The following is a 22,625-nucleotide window of genomic DNA, read 5'->3' as shown; positions in this document are numbered from 1 at the left end:
GAAAACCTGCAACCTGAAGAGAAACCCTGAGTGTTTCTCTGTGACTGAACTTACAAGACATACGCTAACACTTCCCTTCACACTCCGGCCTTCTGACTTTAGGATAACTTCCCATGATTGCATGTGAACTAAATTACCATTAACTTTGGAGTAGCTCATCTATAAAAACTTATTTGTCTGACTTGCTGTGTAAAACGCATCAAATGGGGAGCATCCTGTCAGTTGCTGTGGCTGAAGTGACAAGATTTAACTCACAAAATGGTGGTAAATTGATTGTTTGCAGTTGTGTGAACTTATTATGATAACAGCTCTTATTAGTGTTTACTTTTCTGTCTGTGTTAAAGCATGCCTGCATTCTAAAACATATATTCCATCATCTTCAAAACTTTTTTTAAAGGATTTTTGAAAGGAAGGAAATGTAGCAAATGCCAAACGTCAAGTGGTGCTGTAGACAATTATTGGTTTAATCTATTGGCAGTAGATTAAAGAAGGTGGCTGATGATGGCCAGCTCTTCCCTGTTTTCTCACAAGACTGGGTTAATAGTTTTCTCCCTACCTTCCCCAAGTGACATGAATTAGTTATACGATACCTGGGGTGACTGTTTAGTGACCTCCTAGTTTTAAAAGCTTTTATGAACATCAGAAGCCTAGAGTTATAAATATGGAACTTCAAAATAGCCTGGGTTTTTTTGTTTGGTTCGTTGTTGTTTCTGGAATAGCTAGCATAAAACCCAAGGCTGGCCCATTGTCAGTTAGCAGACTTCCTTTTTGGCGATTCCTTCCCTCTTCTGTGAAGTTTTAATCTTCAAAATATCAAATAGAGAAACAAGCAACAAACAAAAGGGGAAAAAAAAAAACCCATGGTTTTCCTTTTAACATTAAATTATCAATGTCCTTGAAAAGATGGAATCAGCCCTTTCATTGTAGATCATTATACCTTGGGAGTGGAACCAGGGAAAATAGCAGTTTGTGCAAAATGGAAGCTGGTAAGGCTGTGCTTGTGTAATGGTTTGCTTCATTTCTCCCTGCTGGAAATCTGGGAATATCCCCAACTTAAATGATGGACATTTATTAATTTAATCTATCCCACAGTGACTTGCTTCTTGTGGAGCCCTTACGCATTACTAGACCCAGCTGGTTTGGAAAGGGGTGATTTATAGAGGTGTTAGTGAGTGTAGTTAGATCTGTGCTTGGATCAGAGTTCAGGAATAGCATTGAGCACCTACAATTTACATTGTCCAAGTGCTGGTTTGTGAGTTTTACTTTTTACCTTTCGGAAGAACCACTCTATAAGCTGAAGGGGAAAACAAGTGCTGAACTCTGGCATTAGGCTTTCCTGGAATGAGGACACAGTCCAAGCTCAAATACAACCATTTCTCCTAGTGATTTCTTTTCATCCTTCTTGGAGTAGAAGAATTTGAGATGTGGGTTTCAGCAGATGACAGTCTAGCAGGTTGCACTTCTGGCTCAATATACCAGCCTGTTGAAGGACAGAGGCTTTTGGATTTACTGCTTCAGGTGAGTTTGGAGCCAGGCAGAGCTTTGTGCAGCAGTGCTGGGAGCATTGCTCAGAGCTGAGCAGGGGTTGTAATGGGTGCTGCTTGCTTGCTTCTCTGGAGGAAGAACTGAAACAAGAGAGGAAGTCAGGTTACTGTTTCTGGAGTGGGGAAGAGAGAAGTACAGGTTGGTGAGGGAGAGCAACACAGTAGCTTGTGAAGTTAGAATTTTTTGATGCTTGTTCAGTGTTATCTCCCTTTCGCTGCTATGCTCTGGGAAAGGAAAATTCTGTGACCTATGAAGGTTGTGAGAACATAAAGCTTTGAGAATATTTTCAAAGCAAGCAGTATTTTTCAGTAAGAGCTTTCTGTGCATGTTTATATAGGGCAGTAGAGAGAGGTATTAGTAGAAAGCATAGCTAATAGTAACACAATAAATATTACTTTGGAATTTATGCACCTCTGGCTGATTGTTTAGTGTTCTTGTCCTTGAAAAGTGCCCTGTGAAATATGAAGATTTCTGTAGAAAAAAGTTTTAGAAACATTTTTACCCATTTTAACCTTTTAATAGTCTGATTATCAAAGGCTAGGGAGATAAAAGTTAATTCAGCATTAGATTGTTGAGACAACCAAGTACTGAATCATAACCCTAATGCCTCTTTTGTGCCAACTGCCAAATAAAATCATGTTACTGGAATGAAGTGCCTATATCCTGCTAAGGCACAAGAATACTTGGCAGTTAGCAGCCAGTCACTTCACTAAGCTAACAGCCAGGGATTGTAAGGAAAGAGTGGAACTTGCAAATATTAGATTGGCAGAATTTAAAAATGAAAGCAACGTGAATGGTAAAATCCATTTGATAAATGTCTTTAGTCCCAGGCTAATAAAGATTTTTGACTCTAGTGTTTTTGTGCAAATTCTTTATGTTCACGTTAATTAAATGTGCAGGGTATTATTGTTGTAGCTTTTTTTGCACTTACTCTGCAGTATCAAACTCATCAAATTTTTCCCTATTAATTTTCTTCGAGGTAGACCATCTCTGGTCTCTGAATTTCAGATTCCATTTTCTGTCTCAGCTGTCTGGGCATAGATCATATTCATGTCTGATGACTCAATGACTACCTTAGTTAATGTATCCTAAACTGAACTCCTTTCAGCTTTTCCCTGCTCTGTTCTGTCATCGTCATCCCATTGCTCTTGCTTCCTACTTTGCCATCATCTTACTATTTTCCTACAGTGTCACAGGATGCCAACTTTCATGTTGTGTCATGAAATCAAAAATTTGTTTTTAAAGATCTGTTCATTTCCACTTGTGCTTACTACATAAAGATATTGATTTCTGTATTGACTGTACAGACAGGATCTGGCCAACTTTGTGTGCCCATAAGGCACCTACCTTGCTGGGACTGTATCAATAACAGCCCTTCCAGATTGCACATTCTTGCATCATGCAGCGTGCGGGGCTGCAGGAACGCATCCTGCTGACGCACGGGAGCATAACAGAAGAAGGTACTGCTGAGGCAGGACATGGGGGTGGGGAGGTGAGGAAATAAAGCAAACGAAGTTCAGCTGTTTGAAATCCCAAATGAAAGAAAAACTGTCAGCCTGAGGGAGGTCACAATTTAGTGTTCCAGCTCCTTGACAGAGCGTGGCAATTTAGGATTATCTGCGTAAATCTAAGATACTGCTGAAAGCAGGTAAGTGAAGTAGAATCTTTCTGCTTTGTTTGGGGTTTTGTTTTGTTACTTTGACCTGTTTTTTTATGCTGGTTCTGCAGGGGCTTTTTGCACAATTTTTTCCAGTCCTTACTGGTGAACCAAAAGAAAATGCCTTGGTAGCATGACTTAACCATGTATTGTGTTACCATTACAATAATATTCAAAATGTCTACTTTAGGTCTGTCTGAATACAGAAAGTTATAATTCCTTTCCTGAAATCCTTAAAGGTGCCAAGTGTCTCTAGTAGCCTTAAAACTTATTTAAATATTAAAATCTTCTTTAAAATGAAACTCATGAAATAATAGAAACTGTGCAGACAGTTCTCAAATAATTTTGATTTCTTCCTAAGAGATTAACACTGGGATTGTGGTTATTTTGTTGCTCAGTCATTGTATTTGCAAAGTTATACATTGAATGTATAAACATGTCAGCTTTAAATTCTGCTAATCAAAAGATACTGTAGTTAGCCTTTAAGATCAAATCTTAATTTCTGAAGCCTTTGCCAGCTTGGTGTCACATTCACGTTCATGTGTCCTGCTGTTGAAAGGCACTTTCAACAAGTTGTCTCATTGCAAGGAGGGGACAGAAATATAATCGAGACTTTGATCTCTCAAGAACTTGGCACATGAGTGTTCTCTCTGACTCCTTAGTAAGAAATCTTCCTCTGGCACTTCTCCCCAAAATGTACTTTCTCCTGCTTCAGCGATATTGAAATGGGCTTAACACTTCTAGGAATGACCTGGGAGATGAGTGCTATTCCTGGCCTTGCCACTCTCTGATTTGCTGTGTGATCTTGGACGAGTTATAGCCCCATTTCAGTTTGCTTATCTGTAAAACGTAAATAATGCTCATGGAACTTCACAATAGTTTTGAGTTATGTGAAAAGCTGATAGGATGTATTTATAGAAATATATTTAGTTGAAATTGAAATATTTTCTGCTAACTTTTATATGCCATTGCACTTTAGAAAACTTCTATAGCATGACATATTAATGTGAAGAAAATTATCCATAGAGTATGGTGGAAATTATCTAAGAGATGTTGTAATTTCTTGTGAGACTTTGAAAAAGCAACCTATAGTGCTGCTATTTGCAATTTCATTTTATTGCCATTTCACTTCATTTTTCATTTACTTTAATTCAGAAGTGGCTAAACATATTCAGACTTTCAAAGATGCTGAATTTAAGGTGGGGGAAAGAAACAGTAATAGGAAAACAACTATGTTATAATCTAGCACATGTAGATGCATGTGCTAGCATTCTCCTTCCTTAAAATCCTAAAGCATTTCAATTTGGGGGTAGGGTAGATATTCTTATCAAGACACTAAACTTTGTTTTGCTGGCATTTGGAATGTCGCTAGCTTTGGGAAGTGAGGAAGCTGTTTAGCAGAACATAGCAGTGCTGCATAGTATTATGTCAGGAGACAAAGAACAACACAGTGAAAGTATAAGTGAAAGCAGCATTTGGCCACACTGGAATCTGACCAGTCAAAAATTGGTGTTTATAACCAAAGGAAAAAAATACCCAAACCCGTGGCTTGTCTCAGCATGTTTACCAGTCTTTTTGGCTTAAAATCAGTAATGGGCTTTATTGAAAGCATTCCTTTTAAATGGTGACCTTTGGAGCCAGGCTGTATTGGCATACCTTACATTAGTACGACCTCAGCACAGTTACAAAATAAGTAAGGCTTACAAGTTAGGCTTTTGTGTATTTAAGTTGCATATCCTAATAAACATATTCTGTTTGCATATTACTTCTGCCATCTTACAAGTTGTATTGCAAAGTGGAGCTGCAGGAGGGTGGAAGGTGAACACCATCATCTCGAAACCAGCTATGGCTGCAAAGTAGACCTTGTAAAAACTGTAAAATTGAGCTATGATTATGCCATATATTTTTTGGAAGGCAGATACAAAATAATAGTAAAATTCTGCAACTGTTTGCAGAAGTTGCAGTGTTCAGTTTGACAAAGGTTTGTCCTCCCTAGGTCACTTAGAGAAATGTTTTCTCTTATGAAATTCACATGTACGTAATGTAGGGTGCCAGGGTGATCACTGCAGCTGTTTAAAATAGAAAAGCAGATGGAACAAATAGGAAGATTTACCGCACAGCTTGATCTCTTCCCCTGAAGCAGCCATTCATCATCAGCACCGCCGAGACAAACTGCAAAACGAGTTTCCCTTCATGGCTGTGATTGGGCTCTGAGAGGTGGCAGAGCTGCACAACAGCCTCGGGATTGGCTGGGCAGGAACACACCTCTGGAATCTGTTTATTTCCCAAAAATAAGATGCAATCTTTTACATTTTGCCTAGAGATCTTTTATCTTGCATTTAATATCCAAATAAACCAGAACAAACACAGTTAACTTCTTTGGAATAGATGTAGTACTTCAGATGGGTGGAATAAATTCAAGTTTTTGGGGTTTTATTTGGTGGTGGTTTTTTGTTTTTTCCTCATTTTCTCCTGAGAAAATTGTGCCTGTGCAAGTTGTCTAGATCTGTTGTTTGCATTTTTCTGAGTGATTGTATATCATATTGGAGAAGTTCGTTGCATCTTAGCTAGAGCTGAAAGTTGTTTTCACGTTTTAGAATGTATTGACCTCAGCTTATACTAAAGGCAGTTATTCTTCTAAAGCTGTTTTTATGTCTGTTCAGTGAAATGTTTACACTTGCAGTCCTGTCTTTCATTATTTTTGTGAATATCAAGTTGCTCATGTTTTACTGAGTTTCTTTTTTTATTGTGTTAATCAATTTAAATAGATCTGGAATTTTCTTGGAATTTCTTTTTTTTAAGTTAAGGACTTAAACTATTTTGATGTCCTGTGTAAAAGAACTCCAGACTGCAACTGAATGAGTGATTTGGTCATCTGCAGTGAATGTTCCAGCTGAGTAAGTATCTGGCATAACTGAATACATCAGAACTCATTAACCTACTTCCTCTCTCTCTCTCTCATAAAAAAAAAAGGTAGAAAATTATATGGAAAACACATATGACTTTTGTTGTGGTTCACATGGGATGCATACAGAAGCAGGCTAGTTTGTGAAGCAGGAACTTGTGGTTGTTATCAAGTAACAAGGAAAGGATTTGGGCCAGCACCAAACAGGAATATTGACTGTAGGAGTTATTGCCTTCAGAAGAAGAGGCAAAGATACAGAGGAGAATGAGAATGGAAATAGATGAGAAGGAAGATTGAAGGCAAGAGAGGCTGATTACCAGAAAGCTCTTAAAACCCAAGTTCACTTTTTTCCTCCTCTTCCCTGAATAATTGGATCTGCTTCTGTTATATTTAAATATGGATAAAGGCAGTAGTCAGTAATATTTAAATTGCCAATCAGCTTTTGGAAATGCATTTATTTTCCTGATCTATACAGAATTAACTGTTGAGATTTTTAAAAGACCAGCTGTGATACTTTATTGGTGTTGTTGAATTAATATTAAACATTCCCTTCTTAAATCTTTGCATCCTCAGTGATGGTTTTATAAGCTTTCGCATTACTCTATTAAAATTCCTTGCTCTTTGGAGCAAAATGAGGAGGAAATAGCATGTGCACTTACGGAGGCATTACCAGCAAAAGATACTTTCAATTCCCTAATACACAAGTCTTTTTAATTGTTTGTTTAAAATCTTAACCCAGAAAAGTGACGGAGAAAAGCCTTTCTCAGAAACGTTAAAAAAAATTATGGAATTCCACAGCTGCAAATGGAGTAGTGGTATGGTAATGGTAATGTTGATTTCTAGGTTTTTTGGTTAGTTATCAGCTAGATAACAAGCAAAAGTAACTTTTTCTCTAAAGAAAACTTTCTTCCTGTTGGATAGGAATGGAAGAGCTAGCAGCCTCATTCCTTTTATGCTCACTTTCTAGCTGTTAATTGGAATATTTTCAAATTATGGTAATTAAGGGAGCTGTGTGAAGGAGGGAATCTTGTTCAGTGCTGCAGGGATTTCTGAAGACTTGCTTTGAGAAAGGGCTTCTCTGGCTGCTTCCCTTTTGTAATCTGTAGGAAGTCCTGAAAATAACCTTTTATATCTGTGCCTTAGGGCTGATACAACAATTTAGGGTTTCTTTGGCTTACCAGCATTGTTTGCATATCCTGAGACTTAGTGAGACTGAAGGATCAACCTGTGCTTTCAGATCTAAATTTGAAAGGGAGTTTCATTATTGTATTTCTATAGTCTTTTATATTGCATATGAAAATGTTGAACTGTGCTCTTCCCTTTACATAAACGTTGCTGCTGTTTAGTGACGTTTGTGGAAAAAAAGGATGCATCTCTTCACTTACTCCATAGGCATAAAATAGCTAGTGAAGCAATTTTTAGAGTTCTTGTTTTGTTATCTTAATTGACAGTCTCTTAACCTCCTTAAAATATTTGCTGATACTAAGCTGGTTAGTAAAATGGGAAACTGGTAGCAGAGAGCTTCAAAAAGTGTGATTGGATAGCAGATGACATTTCAAGACTGACAACTGCAAGATATGCATGTAAGAGGAAGCAAATTCTCATTTTACAGGCTGTGCTCTATGTGCTTGCTATTCAGAAAACAATGAAATTACAATAGAGCTGTCCATTCATATTAGAAAGTTCTAATTCCTGTTAGAGAATGGGAACAGTGTTTTGCTGTTTCTGCCTTATATGAAAGAATAAAAGGCTTTCAATATCCTTGTTGGGTGGTAGTTCAAAAGCAAAATGAGATTACTTATTTTTTTATTATTTTTCTTAAATAAGGCACAGCTAACCTGTGAAACTTTGTTTCTGTAGGCTAGTATGTCTCCTAGTAGACTGTACTGGTTCAGACAACTGCACAGAATCTGGGAGAGGTTTTGGAAGGGTGTTAAAATATGCTGCCCAACTCTGGCTCTCTGAATGGCAGGTTGCTGGAGGCAGGCAGGCAGTGCCTTAACAGGGCAAGTGGGCTGAGACATGTACCTTACCCTGTTTTCTGGGCCTCTGGTACTGGTTGCTGTTGCTGTGAGCACTTACCTAGGGGATGGTTGTGCCTTTGTCCCAAAAATAAGAGTATCCCTCCCTCAAAAACAGTGATCCATGCTGTTGGGAGAGGATTGCACTTGCAAGTAGAAAGAAGAAGGCCGAGTGTCAAAGATGTAAATGAGGAGACAGAGTGAAGCACTTGTTTCACAGGCTGCCCCTTGCTGAAGGTGTCCCAAGGAGGGTTAGTGGCTGCATGCTTTTTCTTAGTCCTCCGCTCAACATACATGAAATGAGAAGTGGGCAACAAAAAAAAGCAAACTCCGGAGTGGCTGGGATAGCTGTGGCTGTTCAGGAGAACTGTTTCCCTCAGTGCTTTGAGTCCTCCTCATGTGCGGAGGATTATAAATAAAAAGAGGAAGGGTGAAGTAAAAAAAAGTCAAAATTATATTTTAAGGAATTGTTAGGAGATTCGGCTTCTGTTCTCCTCTCAAACTCAAAAAGTCTGGACTAGTATTTATCTGCAGAGGTGATTATGTTACTCAAATAACATTTTACAATTCTTGGACAAATCAGTAAAGTAAGAAGTTACTTTTAGCAATTTAGAAACAGTGGGTAATAGATATCTAGAGATACTGATAGGAAAGAGTTTAGTGTTGGTGTGTTTATTGTTTATTCAGAGAGGCTGTCACCTCACAGTGACCTAAACTGTGTCACATCTCTGGTTTTAACAACTAAACTTGGTAACTTTTTTCTTTTCAATTTGTAGAGTAGTCCTGGATTTTGTCAGATCTCCAGTTGTTTCCAATACTTAAAAGAAGTACAAGGCTTAGCACTGTTAAAGGAGTCCTTAGATGTCAAAAGACTCAAACCCCAAGATTGTGATTGAAAACATAGTGGGGACTTTGGAAGCACAGAGTTATTTATTTTGGAGGTGAGTGTTCCTAGATTATGAATTAAATGCCCATGGGGAAACAGGTATGTTCAAGGACATTCCCAACTATTCTTTTCCCCTATAAGTGTAAAAAGAACACATCGAGCTTACTGCTTCTAATTTTAAAAATAAATCAAAAGTTCGAAGAAAATATTACATGTAGTACTCCTCTTCCTGGAAAAGGGTTAGAGAGGAATATAGATTCCTATTAACTAAATTTCATGATACTTTGCTTACTGCTGTAAGGCACTGATGGGCTGGTAGTGGCAAAAGAGGGTCTTACAGAAAGCATAACTGAAAATCTGTGTAGAAATGGTTTAACATCATTGTTTGAGTCAAGACAATATGGAATTAACTGTTGGCATGAGATTTACAGTTCCAGTTGCTCACACACCATTCCAATAATAACAAAAAAATCCCAAGAAATACACTTTGGAGTTTACTCATTTATGTTAGTTGCCAGGATATCAGGAATTATTATATTTATTTTACTGTAGTTTAAGAAAATTCTTTTAGGTCTTTTATTTTAATGTAGATCAATATGATAAAATGGTGGCTGGTTTGGTTTTGAAGCTGCTGAGTCTGCAATTGGGAAAGTTCCATTCCTCAGTCCTATCTGCTGATCCATTTCTGGCTGCTAGCAGCTCTCAAAACAGTGAGACTTAACAGAAATAGGCTGTAGGTTTGGTTTACTGCCCTCAGGCTCTTCAGCCTGTAGGATTCACATACTACAGATTTGGTTTATTTTTCATTTAAAATTTAGAGGTTTGTATAATCGGGACAACACATATGTGACAAAAATGTGTCATGAATTGACAACTTCGGCTATTGTAGCATCTCATCACACTTACTTTATTGAATACAATGGAAATGGCCTATTGGGTAACACTACACACAGGCAAAACCAAGTAAATGTTTAACAATAGCTACAGTGGTTTGTAAGAATGTGTTTGTGTTGCTTTTAAATGGCCTTCTTCCTAGTCTGCTTTAAAACAAGTGTTTATACACACACACACACACACACATATATATATATATATATAAAAGACCTTGCTCTTGGCTTGTCTTTGCATTTGTCTTAGTATTTTTGCATATCTTAATCTTTAAAAAACTAGCATGGAGAGTTACTGAGAAGAAAATGAAATAAATTTCTCTTTTAAAGCAAAGGAGACGAGCTTTTGCTTGTGGTGTTTCTTCTTATCACCTCAGGTTAGTGAAGGGGAAAGATGGAATGATAGAAAAGACAGAAGGCAACCTCATTCAGGAGAGCACCAACCTATTGTTTAGTGAAACTGAAAAGGAAGTTGTTGCGATTGAGGTGGTGAACTACTCAACAACAAGAACAGCAGATGGGGGAAGGCGAGTGCAGATGTTTGGCTTGGAAAAGGGAAAAGCTCAGAGAAGAACTGATTAATTCCTTGTGCTGAGAGGATGCAGGAGTTTGCAAATAATAAAGTTAAATTTAAGAGGAAAAATTTCAAAATCCCCCTGTGTGTAACTTTCTTCTTCTAAATATTAAAGGAAAAGTGAAGGTTTTTTAAAAAAAAATTGGATTTCTTTCAGATGATAAAGGTCAAAATTTTATTCTTGAATGCTGGAAATGTTTAACTTCAATTATGCTCACTTGTCCAGGATCTATCATGCAGCTCAGGGAATAGGCAGAGCACAAATATTTAATGAATTCTGGAATTTACTTGTATGTTTCCTGGAGGAAGTAGGAACATCTCTCTTATGTTGGCAAAAAAAAAAAAAAAAAAAAAATTAAAAAAATCAATTCTTTAATGACTTCAAACTTACTGTGAACTTTGTACCAATTTCAAAACTCAACCAAAGTAATAGCTCCATCAGCTGGTGCTAATCGTTCCTCACAATGAAGAATGTTAATCTAGAAATGAAGGAAAAAGTGTTCATTTTTTCAGACTAGTTTTTGGAACAGCATGTACTCACCTCTGAGAAGGTGAGACCTGACTGAAGAGATGTGGTGTTTTAATAGCATGGTGAGGAGTGTTTGTACATGTGTGCATGGGAATGGGTTTGTGTGCATCTACAGCTGGTGGTAATCTCTGGTGTTACATGTCAATTGTTCATAGTACTGTGGACAGTCTAACTGGGGGCAGTGAGCAGGGGGCAGTAATTCCTGAATACATCAGCAGTCTGGGCAATGCTCTGCCTGAACAGGGATTAACAGTGCTTGCTTTGGTAGAAGAATCTTCAGCATTAGAAACCTGTCTTGGTGGCTATTAGAATTGCATTCCCTTTACAATATGGGCCATTGCACTTCTGTGATATCCTTTTTGTGTTTCTTGTTAAAATAAATTATAAGCCTGCTGTGATAGATGGCTGAGCAGGAAACACCTTGGTACCCTCAGTGCTTTAAAATAAAAGGTGAAAGAATTCTTTGCCAAGAGGAAGCTGATAAATAATTGCCTTCCACACAGAGCGGTTGGACTCAGTTATACCATTCTGCTTCAAGTGGAAACTAAGGTAAAAATATATAAACAGTTTTTTTCAATCATTGTAAAAGCTCCAGATATTGTAGCTTAAACCCCCTCCTCTCTGTCTTTACTTCTGCAGACAGGTGTATGTAACCTCTCTGTATTGAACAACTGAAGGAAAAGAATGAAATGCCACAAAGTAAATGTACGTAAGAGTGACTGATGTAATGTTTGAGGTACTGAATCAGAGCTGGATAAGACACTGAATATGGTTTGATTTGGGAGGAAGAAGTGCACGGGTCAATAGTTTTGGTTTGTTGGTTTATAGATCAAATAGATTATGGAAATCACCCTATATCAAGATGAGTTTCAGTATTTTTGCTTATTTATAGAGTTTTCAGTATTTCTTTTTTTCTGTTTCATAATGCTACTACTCAGAAATATTTCTGTGAGTCTAAAATTTCCTCACTATAAACTATTCTCCATTTTATCCACAGCTATAAACTGTAGCAATAGAAGTGCTTTTGTCTTGTCATTACTATGACTTAATTTGAGAGTTTTATAGCTATACCCTACCCATGTATCTTTCTAAACTAATGTTGGTTTGCATTACTGAGATATTACCTTGTGAAAAACGTGCGTAGATATACCCTGACTTTTCCTTGGAAAGAGTCATTATGACCTTTTCTTTGAGAGAGTCTACCTTTTTTTTTTTTTTTTTTGAAGCAGATCTTTTGATATTTGACAGGAGCACTTGAACTACACAAGAAGAATTTTCTTTTTCCCCATGGCTACCACTCAGATTTGTCAAGCCTGTAAGTGCTAAAAAGAAGGATTTGCCTTTGTGCAGTTACGAGCCTCTAAAAACTTCGCAGCAGTTGCAGGCATTGCTTAGGAGTTTGAAGGAAGCTGTCAGATTAGTAGTGACAGTGGAGGTGTAAGGGTAAAACTGGGCTCTGTCATCTGGGCTCTGTCTTCAAATCTGCAGTCTAATCTTGTAGACATGGTAGATTTTACCTTTCTTTGGAGTTGTGGGGTGGGGTGGGGGGAATATTACAGTTGGCCCATACTATAACTGTTGTGGTTCACTGGAATTTCTGGACTCTAACAGTCTGCTAAGTGTAAAGAAACGTCTGCTTGGGTGTAAAGTTATCCCTGTACCCTAGGCACCAGGAGCAGCAGCATTATGCCACAATGTCAAAGTTTGCAGACTTGAAGTTTAGTGGGCGTTTATGTAGGTGCTGCTTGTGTTCAAAATCATTCATGCAACCTGAATTCTTCCCCCTAGTGTTGACATTCTTTTCAATTGCTCAGAAAATGCAATCCTCACCACAGTCATTGTCCAGTTAAATTCTGAGAATATAAACTCATATTTCAGTGAAACACAAATTTACCCCTTTCCCATGTCCAACTTTATATCATCTAAACTTTTTGATACAGGATATTCTGTGAATCAGGGACTACCAAGGGTTGAAAAAGGGAAGTCCTGTGTTTGCACACATTGTCTCAGATCTCTGGTGGAGCTGTGTTTCATTGTTGTAGTCTATTTATGCTTTCCTCCACGTTCTGGAAATGCTGAAACTGCAGAAAGCAAGAGTGTGGTTCTAAGCAACTGAACAGCAAGTTCTATTTTAATCACTTTCATCAACTTTATCCTACAGTGAAAGCTTTGTACTGTATCTCTTCATCATGGGGGGAGGAGGGGGAATTTAATTTGTAATTAAGCCCTATTCTGATATCTGATTTACATATGGAAATCATAAAAATAAAGATGTTAAACATTTCCTAGGACTTTCAGAGCCTTATGAATCAATAAGTGGTTGACTGAATAGTTTTGTACCAGCAATTAAAATACAAACCTATTAGTACTGTTTCTTTGCCCATGGATTCGGGGCATGGAAAAAAAGATAGAAAATGTTAGTTTGTTTCCCAGAATAACAGCATCACAACATGAATTTGATGTTAAGTAGAAAATTCAAACCTGATTCTGGAGGACTGAGTATTTAATCTCCCAGGAATTTTTCTACTTGCTGGTTAAGGTAGTTTCACTAAGAAACAATTATACACTGTTGGTATTGGTAAAAAATAAACCTATACCCTTGTGTGTTTTGCCAAGTTGAGAGTTGTTTTTCCTAGGTGGGTGCACATGTTCTTAGCTTTCCTGTGGAAATTAAGTATTGACTGAAACAGACAACTCCTGGTTTGCTTGTTCAGGTGACAGATGCTTTCCTTTAATACATGTACAGCCTTGCTCAGTAAGGAGGTACTGCTGCTAATGTGTCCCTTGGGTTATAAATAAGAAAGAATTTCAGGTTTCATTTCTGGCTTAAAACCAAACAAAAATGTTTACAACATTTAATTGGAGCTCAAGAAATATGAACTAATGTTAAATATCGACATTAAATGCAGTTCTCCAAAACAGAGAATGCTTCTGTTTTAATGTAATGTCTGTACTGTCATTTAGGCTTTTGCTTTAGTGATACTGTATTGTTCTTCTGCATAGGAAGTACTGTTTATAAGACATATGAAGTTTAATTCCAGTGTTATGAACATTTAAAATAATTTTTAGACATTTTGATAATCTTAGAAGTTTTAGAAGATCATAATATTAACTGGCCAGATGTTTAAGCAGCTATAAAGTACCCAACATTGCAAAGAGGAGCCAAACCTACCTTACAATGCTGAAAAAAAAAATCCCCCATCTCTTAAACGAACACTTTGTCTCAGTACACTTTGTGGAGCATTTTATCTCTCAGAATGTTTCCCGTGTTTGTTAGATGGCTCAGCTCCAGAAAAGCTTTAACATAGTCAGCCTGCCCTTTTCTTGTATGCTTTGCTGATGATGTTTTCCTGTTCTTCATTATTCAGGTCTGTAATGAGTGCTATATTGTAATTGCTTCTTCCCTGCATATCCCTGATACATGTATATTTCTTCCTATATCTCAATTCTCATATGTTGTTTCCATATCATGTAGAACAAGGTTTTATCTTTCTGTCCCAGGAACTCAAAATTTCATTCAGGCAGAAATAGGACTTCAGGACTGAGCTGCTCTAGAACTGTTTTCTAAAGGGTGCCTTTCCATATCACCCTCTATTCCATGGGCACCTGGACGTACTGTTCCATCAACCATTCATTGATTCATAATGGTCTGAAAGCCCTAGGAAATGTTTAACGTACTTATTTATCAAATATACTGATCTGAGGATATAGAGTATGAGTGTATTGTGTATTTCTTTTAACATATTCTGTCATGTCTTCCAAAACAACAAAAATGTCTTAAGGTTCTCCTGCTCTGAGTAAATATCTAGTTTGGGTTCCTCTGGAACGCTTTATGTGTTGGTACATAATAAATCTTTCTCATTATTAAATTTCTAAGAATCCTTTCTACATTAATGTCTTAATTTAAAAAATAACCTAATTATATTTAACTGAGGTTCTGTTTTTCAACCACTTTATAATTTACTCTGACATACAAAATTTCATTATTACTATTTATTTGGGACAATGTTGTGATGGAGATACTGAGACTTTAAGCCTGGGAGTTGAAAGTTATAAACATGTCAAATATGCTATTTTGCTGTCACAGAAAAGATCCTGCCTGAACTGGCAGTATTAAATTTTCTTTAGCAGACAGATAGCATGAATTAGTTACATTGCTGAAGTCTTCTGCTGAGCATCCAGTAGCAGCCTTGACAGTATTTTGGAGTGAGACTTGATGCATTGCTGGCCAGAGGGAGAATTTGTTCTAGCAATGGTTGTTAGGATGGACTGGAGGTTAAATTGTTATGACAATTACCACACTTGGAAACATAATGTATTACTGGAAATTTTTTTTCCTGGTTTTTACTGTAGGGAAGGGAAAGATTCCTTTGGAACAATTTGTACAGTAATAAAATGTAAACAAAGACTGTATGTAATGTACAGGGTAGGTTTAGACATGGATTAATCAGTACAGCAATAACAATAAAATGCTTGCTTTTTGTAATGTCCCTGACTTTGGGACTGCTTTGTCAGGCAAGTCTGAGCCTACGAAGGGACAGCAGAAAGCCTGAGGTACTATTAACTTGAAAGATGTCAGGCAGCCCAGGCTATGGGAGCAGATGAGTTTTATTTCTCTCACCCATATTTCAGAGCCTTTTCAAGAGGCAGTTCACCATGTCTTCCCTGATGGATAGCAGTCATATTCCTTCTGATATGTTGATTTTTCCCCTTGCATCTTTCCTTTCCATAGAGTTCTTCGAGTTTTCCACTTGCCAAGTCTTAAAGCTCCTTTCTTACTTTGTGGAATCTAAGGAGTTATTTTTATATGACTGTTGCCTTTGAGGTATGTGTTTTCAGCTACCTCAGTATTACTTCTGTCTGTCTTTGCATCAGGGCACTTTTGTCTTGAGTCCCTTCTGCTGCAAAATGCACAGACTAGGAAGCATCTCATAGAAGCTGAGAGAAGTGTACAGACTTCTAGGCCAGGTTAGAGAATTGTGATGATCTAATTTAGTCTTGTGTGTGTAGGTCAGAGTTTTGTTTCTCTCCCAGAAGCTGAATGTAAGTTAAGTTTCTGAAAGGTATCTAAAGTTACTTAAAATTTGAAGCAATGGTGTCCATTTCCTGTAAGAAATGGACATCATCATCAAGTAAGAGCTTTCAGAGTAATTTTCTTGCTGATAGAAAGTGGTACCTCTGTAAGACACATTTATGTAATATCAATTTCTATTAATTGTGGTTTTCTGTGAGTTAATCTATGATTTTGAAAAAAAAAAAATCTCTTTTTTTCCCCAATCTTTTTTTAATTCTTAGACGTCTTAATCAGTCTTAAAGGTGTGTGTATATATAAAAATATATATATGTGTGTATGCAAAAATATCAAGTAATCTCTCAGCTTCCATTAATTTGCCTATAGTGAGGTTTTTAAGGTGTGTACTGAGGGGTTCCCCTTTCTTTACCAAATCAACAGGAGCCTTAAAAATCCTTCTAGTATTTTCAAGTGCATTCTGACACCAGGAAAATCATCATAAACAATCTCCTTCTGGAGACAGTGCTTTCCAAATTACCTTCCCAAGTGTGCATGTTGATTATTTTCTTTGTCCTTATGTGTGGGATAGCTAAATTAAAATGCATTTTCACAGAACCACAGAACAGGGAAGGTAGGGAAGGTGCTGAAGAGAGCTGTTAGGTCTGTTGAGATGCCCCAGGGAAGAAACAATTACTAAATTACTATATCTAGGCTGTGTATGAGAAGTTTATCTGACTGTTTTAAAGGCTACCAGCCGCATGTGCCCTCCCTTGTTTGAACCTATTATCTGTTGGGGAAGGCAAGCTAGAAAGGTTTCAGAATCTGTCCTTAGCATGTGTGTCAAACTGAATTTTGCCTTTTACCCTCTCACATATTATTGCCTTGGCAGTTAGAAACTGCTTAGCCAATTCTTTTTTCCTTTTTTTTTTTTTGGAATTGAAATTCAGCTGGCTGAACTGGTTCCTTTTTTGTTTCCTTCTTTAAATAAAAGCATTGTTTCATGTTTCTCTAGTTTTTGGTACTTTGCCCATCCTCCATAAAGTCTTGAAAACAATGCTAGCCATTTCAGTCAATTCTGTATATATTTAAGGTGAAATATAAGTATTTTTTTTAAATTGGCTAAGCTTCTTTACTTCTGTCTAGACTGACTTTCTGTCTTCTGTGTCAATGTTGAGCTTTGAGGGTTAAAAAAAAAATTCAGATAGTTTTGTTGTGTTGCCTTTTTTTTAATTTTCCATTCACTTATTATCTCATCCCAGAATTTCAAAATGTTTGGTTTTAGTAGATGCTGAAATTCTGAGGTTTTGACAATTTTTTTTTCTTTCAGGGCCCTAAAAGTCTGTGTTCCATGATACAGCCATATGATCTTGTTTGCCTGTGTTACAACACCCTATTAGATCTTAATTGCATATGCTAGTAGAAATAGAAGCTGTACCAAATAATTCAAGTTATTTTTGACCATTAACAATATAGACAAAATACAATAAGCAAGTAAGGATAATATTGCTTCTAAGCAGAATATGGACAGAAGATACAGACAAGTATTTCTAAGATATTATCAGATTACCTTCGTAGTTGAACTCTTTAACTGGATGTTAGATGGGGTTTTCCTGGACAAGCAGAAATGTCCACCCTTTTTTAAATTTGCTTTGAAATATTATTTAGATCCAATGAAAGAGCAGGAAGTCAGCCATGGCTTTTGTAGCCAGGTCCAGTTTCCTTGTCAGGAAAATATTTTTATTTAAAAAATACATGTTGTGTTCACACATGCTCACAGATTTCATTATGGTTAACACAAAAACTTAAACAGATTTCTGAAATACAGCCTTTTAGATACTTTTATGGAAGAAAGTCTTGTCAATTTATGACTAGCATTTAAATAGTGTAGTAGTCCCTATATTTATCAAGTAGCTTTGAATTGTTTACTGAAGCAATTTTACAATCAGATGAATTACAGAAATCTTTCAAGATAATTAATGATTTAGATTTTTTTGTTTATGCAGGCACATTCAAGAAGGTGAATCTTGAAATTTCAGGTTTTGAAAATCAGCTTTTCTTGGTAATAGATTTTGACAATTTTTGTCTGATTAACTTGAAAATGAGAAGAGGAATGTTCAAAGTGAGTATAAAAGTTTCATTATAAAGGAATGATTGCATCATGTTAATTTAAACTATCAATAAAATGGGAAATATATTTAAGTTTTTGAGAGATCACTCTGTATTTTGCCTCTGATCTTTGCAATGTATTTCTATTTAGTAAGTAAAAAAGAACGTATCTTTTCTTAACGAAAGATGAGAGAAGCCTACCAGTGATTCCTTCCTCACTCATTTTCTGTAAATCTCCTTCTCATCCAGAATTAAATCCTTTTATAACCAGTCTTTATTGTAATTTTCTCCTTTTGCTTGCCCAGATGAGTATTATTGTCTAGTAGTAAGTCCTGTGGCACTGGAGCAGAGGACCAAAGAGTCTCGAGGAAAGTGCTCGTCAGCAAGGCTGACACGTAAACTGGGGACACTTGTACTCACATGCCTTTGACACAGCTGGGCACATCAGGTCTTGGAGGAGTGGGACCTGAGCAAAAACAAAAGCCTGGAATTCTACTTGTGATCATTAGGCAAGTGTGCAAAAAATATGATATTCCTGGAAACAGGCTGATGAGCAGGGCCTCTTAGATGTTAAAGCACAGTTGCAAAAGGAATGAGTCATGCCTGCTGGGCTGTATCCACTGTAATTTATGGCCAGAGCTGAACTTGCTGAAAATTGCAGTGTAGCTGTGCTAGTTCTCTAGAGTCTCGAGTAAACAAACCTAAATTTCTAAGCTTGTCAAATAAAACTTCCTTTACCTCTCGCATTTTTTTTTGAAGGGGAAAGAGTAGCACATCACACAGGCTTTCTTGGCTCCTTTAAAGACTGTTGCAGATCTATTTAAACTTTTGTGCTAGACTCATTGAGCAATGTCTCCATAGGTGGTTTTGAATTGATTGTCTCCAACTGATGTTTTGAAAAAGTACATGCAATAAAGTGTTTTTATTAAGTATTTATCATAGGAGGTATGTCCAAAGATTAATTACAAAGTATACCAAAATTTACTGGTTTGAGCTCTCATCATACAGACTATACAACAAGCAGATTTCTTTGTTTTTGAGGTTTACGATTTGTCAGTTCTATAATTTCCTCATTGTACCTGAAGATACCTGAAGCAGAGAGAGCCATTTCCCCTTCATGCTTTGATTACGCTTCTCTCTGAAACCATACTAGTACAGTTCAGGTAAAAATTCTGGTTTAGAAGGTGTACTACCATATTTGAGAAATAAAGGAGGCTCTTTCTTCAATATATAGACTTTTTGGATGTCCAGGTAATGGCTGAGTGGGTGATTCGTGGGACAGGGCAGAAAAGAAACTTATTTATACTTGTTGTTTGAAATTAGCATTTCAACAATAAATTGACATCAGTAATCCAGCAGAATTTTTGGAGTCCAGTTACACAGAACTGTATGTAATATTGAATTACAAGTAAACAACATACAGATATTTGGGTTATGCATATTTAAATTTTCTAGTTTGGAAGCTAAGCTTTTCATAAATTTCTTTTCTGAAGCTGAAAAGGAACAGAGTTTGAAGGCTTGCTTGGCTCAGCTAGTAATGATAGCATCAAATGCAACTACTTAAGCTTCAGAAGCTGAAAAGGAACAGAGTTTGAAGGCTTGCTTGGCTCAGCTAGTAATGATAGACAGCATCAAATGCAACTACTTAAGCTTCGTACCTGTAGTTTTCATGTTTAAAGCCCAGAATTACTTGCACCTATATCGTATGGGGCTTTTGTTAGCCTAGTGAATTTATGAGGATGAAGAATTGGAACTGAAATTCTGTGTTTATTATAATAGACTCCTACAGTGTCTCTTATCAGATCCTAAGGTGCTTACACTTTCACAAGGAAACCACAGCAGTAGCTGTTCCCAAGCTGACTTGACAGTACTGCAAGAGCAGTGTTTGCATAGTTTTGTCAGTAGTCTGTTTTGCAAATGCTGTTCCATATATAACCATCATTAAAGTTTAAGCTGGTTTGAGTCTTGATGTAGATAAATGTACACTGTGTTATAAAAGCTTCTTTTTCATTTGGTTTTATCTCTTTCTTGTTTAAGCCATTTGTAAACGGTGTTTAAAAAGGTACGGACATAGCTTGTGGCAGTTTAACCAAACCCATGTTAAATAATCAGTAGCAGTTTACCTGCAAATACTGCATATAGCTAAGGCCATGGAGAGACTGCCTTCTCAACAGATCTTGTCTCCTCTTACAGTACAGTTATCTGCTGAGCATATCTGCAGGAATGCCCACTGCTTTTGAATCTGTTAGGTCAGTGAACTCCCCAGTAGAGTAAGAATGAATTGTCCAGGATTGAGCAGCATCAGCAAAGCCATTTTAGCTGCCTGAAATCTGATACCATTTCTAGTTTTGTATGGTTGTTAATGACGTGAACAGAGTGAAATTACAGGTATGCATCTGGGATATAACTTGACCTTCATTATGGTTGAATGTCTTCCAGGAAGTATTAGACCTGTTTTTCATTTTAAGAGGCAGAGTTTATTAGCTCTGAAATGGTGAAAACAGTGTCAGAAGTATATGGTTTCTGCACCGAAGCTGGCTTGTGTTCAGACACCTTCTTGCACTGATGGTCTGTAGAAGTGCACTTTAGACTTTTGAACCTGGATGGATTTGCAAGCTCAGCTATACAACCGTAGAAAACTGGTTTTAAAAAACTTTGTTTGTGGACTTAAGTATATTTCCTATGGAATCATTCAGATACAGTGCAAGGGCAAACAAATAATGCAGATGGAGCCAAACTACATTTTTAAGCAGAAGAGAACTCTTTTGAGATGTCAACTGTAGAAAAAGAATTGCCTCTCTTGATGGTAAAGTAAGCTTTCAGTTTCAGAAAGTACAGCGCTTGAGTAAATAAGATCAATTATTTAAAGATTACAATAATAAATAATAGGTATTAGATATTTGTAGAGAGGACTTTCACATTGAATTTGATCACATATGTAGCCTCTTTTTCCTTTATGGATTGCTATACTAATTCATATTCAATAAACAGTAAGATTTAGTCTTTTTCCCCAGGTATTAATTTATTGTTATTATGTTGTGACAGTTGCCAGACATCGTAATCATTGACTGTGTTTCTGCTGTGGTAACTGCTCTAGCATGATGTTTTCTTTTTGCTGTTCTCCAATGAGATTGTAAGTTTTTTTAAAGTAGGAAAAAGTGTCTAAGACTTTTCATAGGAAATTATTCCATACAGACTGAAGTGCCTGATCATTGCCTCAATAATGAATAAGAGCCAGTTTAACATAGAAGAAAACCTAGCACTGATTGACAAACAAAGGTGGAAATGGCTTGTGTGCATGACTACAGACAAAATGTTTTTCTTTAAGGAGTTCTTGAAAGGAGACAGGGAGTCCTAGGTTAAATGTAGGATAAAATAAAAGGGACATGGGATGTTAAGAGAGACCTATGGTTTTCCAGCCATTTTCTTTCCCTGTCTTTACTGTGCCATTCTATACACACGTGCAAATGTTCACAAGTTAGGGTAGCCCAAGGCTCCAGTGGAGGGAAAGGTGCTCCTGTCAGCTATACCACTGTCTTCCAGAGCTGCACTCAGCATTATTTCCTCACTTTTTTCCTGTAGGATTGGTTTTTCTAGTCACATACATTTGAAATGTCCTTGAGCCCTTTTCCATTCTACCCTGAATTTCCTTTGTTAGTAGCGTTAGAAATATCCTTTCACATTGACTAAGTAAAACTGCAAAAACTTACTGTTATCCAGCCATTACCTACATCATACACTGGCTGGGTCTTGGACTTCCATTCTTCTGCTTCACCTCTACCTTGAAAACTTGAAAAGAGTTTCCATGCATTCCTTCTTTTTATCACCTGTGACTCATTTTTTAAAATCTGACCGTCATGCATTTGGGAGAAGTCTTGCATGGAGGCTCACTGGCCCTGCTTTTTTGTGAATATTTGTAAGTATACCAAGGGTCCTCAACAAGACTTCTTAAACAGCTGTGTGTTTTTGTTTGCCTTTGTGTGTGCCTTGAGAGGCTTGCTGATAATCATCACTGTTCTTTGATGTGATGACATCTGTTGTGTGAGCAAAAAAATATATGGGCCTTCCAGGATGTAGGGCAGGATTGCTTTCTGTTGGCAGAGTTCGTGTGAGCAGGGAATGGGGATATAATTGCAGTAAATTACCACTGAAAGAAACAATAGAGGAGAGCGCAGGTGGAAAGTTCCATCTGAAGCCACTGCTAGGGAAGCACAGAGAGAAACCTCTCCCTGGGCCAGCCAACAAGGGAGGGGATTGTCCCACTTTACTCTGTGCTGGTGTGGCCTCACCTTGAGTCCTGTGTGCAGTTTTGGGCACCACAATGCAAGAAGGATGTATTATATATAATAGCAAGAAGCTGTTAGAGAGCATCCAGAGGAGGGCCATGAGGATGGTGAAGGGTCTGGAGAGGAAGCCTTATGGGGAGCTGAGATCACTTGGCATGTTCAGTCTGAAGGAGACAGCAGTACATCAGCCACTACTTGTTTTCTGCAGTAACAAGGGT

General features: G+C 37.2%; 1 protein-coding gene across 3 annotated transcripts in view; it reads left to right on the top strand.

The window, feature by feature from the left end:
* Positions 1-22,625, top strand: part of SESN1 (sestrin 1) — a 77,704-nt gene that overhangs the window by 20,248 nt on the left and 34,831 nt on the right. Inside the window, exon 1 of one of the 3 annotated variants that reach the window (XM_041478038.1) lies at positions 3,120-3,193. The exons of the other annotated variants lie outside the window; for them this stretch is intronic. The gene's annotated coding sequence lies outside the window, so the exon portion shown is untranslated. Of the gene's footprint in view, positions 1-3,119; positions 3,194-22,625 lie in introns of those variants that run through there. 3 annotated transcript variants of the gene reach the window in all.

This window comes from Pyrgilauda ruficollis, unplaced genomic scaffold (assembly GCF_017590135.1).
Source record: "Pyrgilauda ruficollis isolate IOZ18807 unplaced genomic scaffold, ASM1759013v1 scaffold43, whole genome shotgun sequence".
Taxonomy (NCBI): domain Eukaryota; kingdom Metazoa; phylum Chordata; class Aves; order Passeriformes; family Passeridae; genus Pyrgilauda; species Pyrgilauda ruficollis.
Note: the sequence above shows the minus strand (reverse complement) of the source record. Positions and strands in the feature narration are given on the sequence as shown.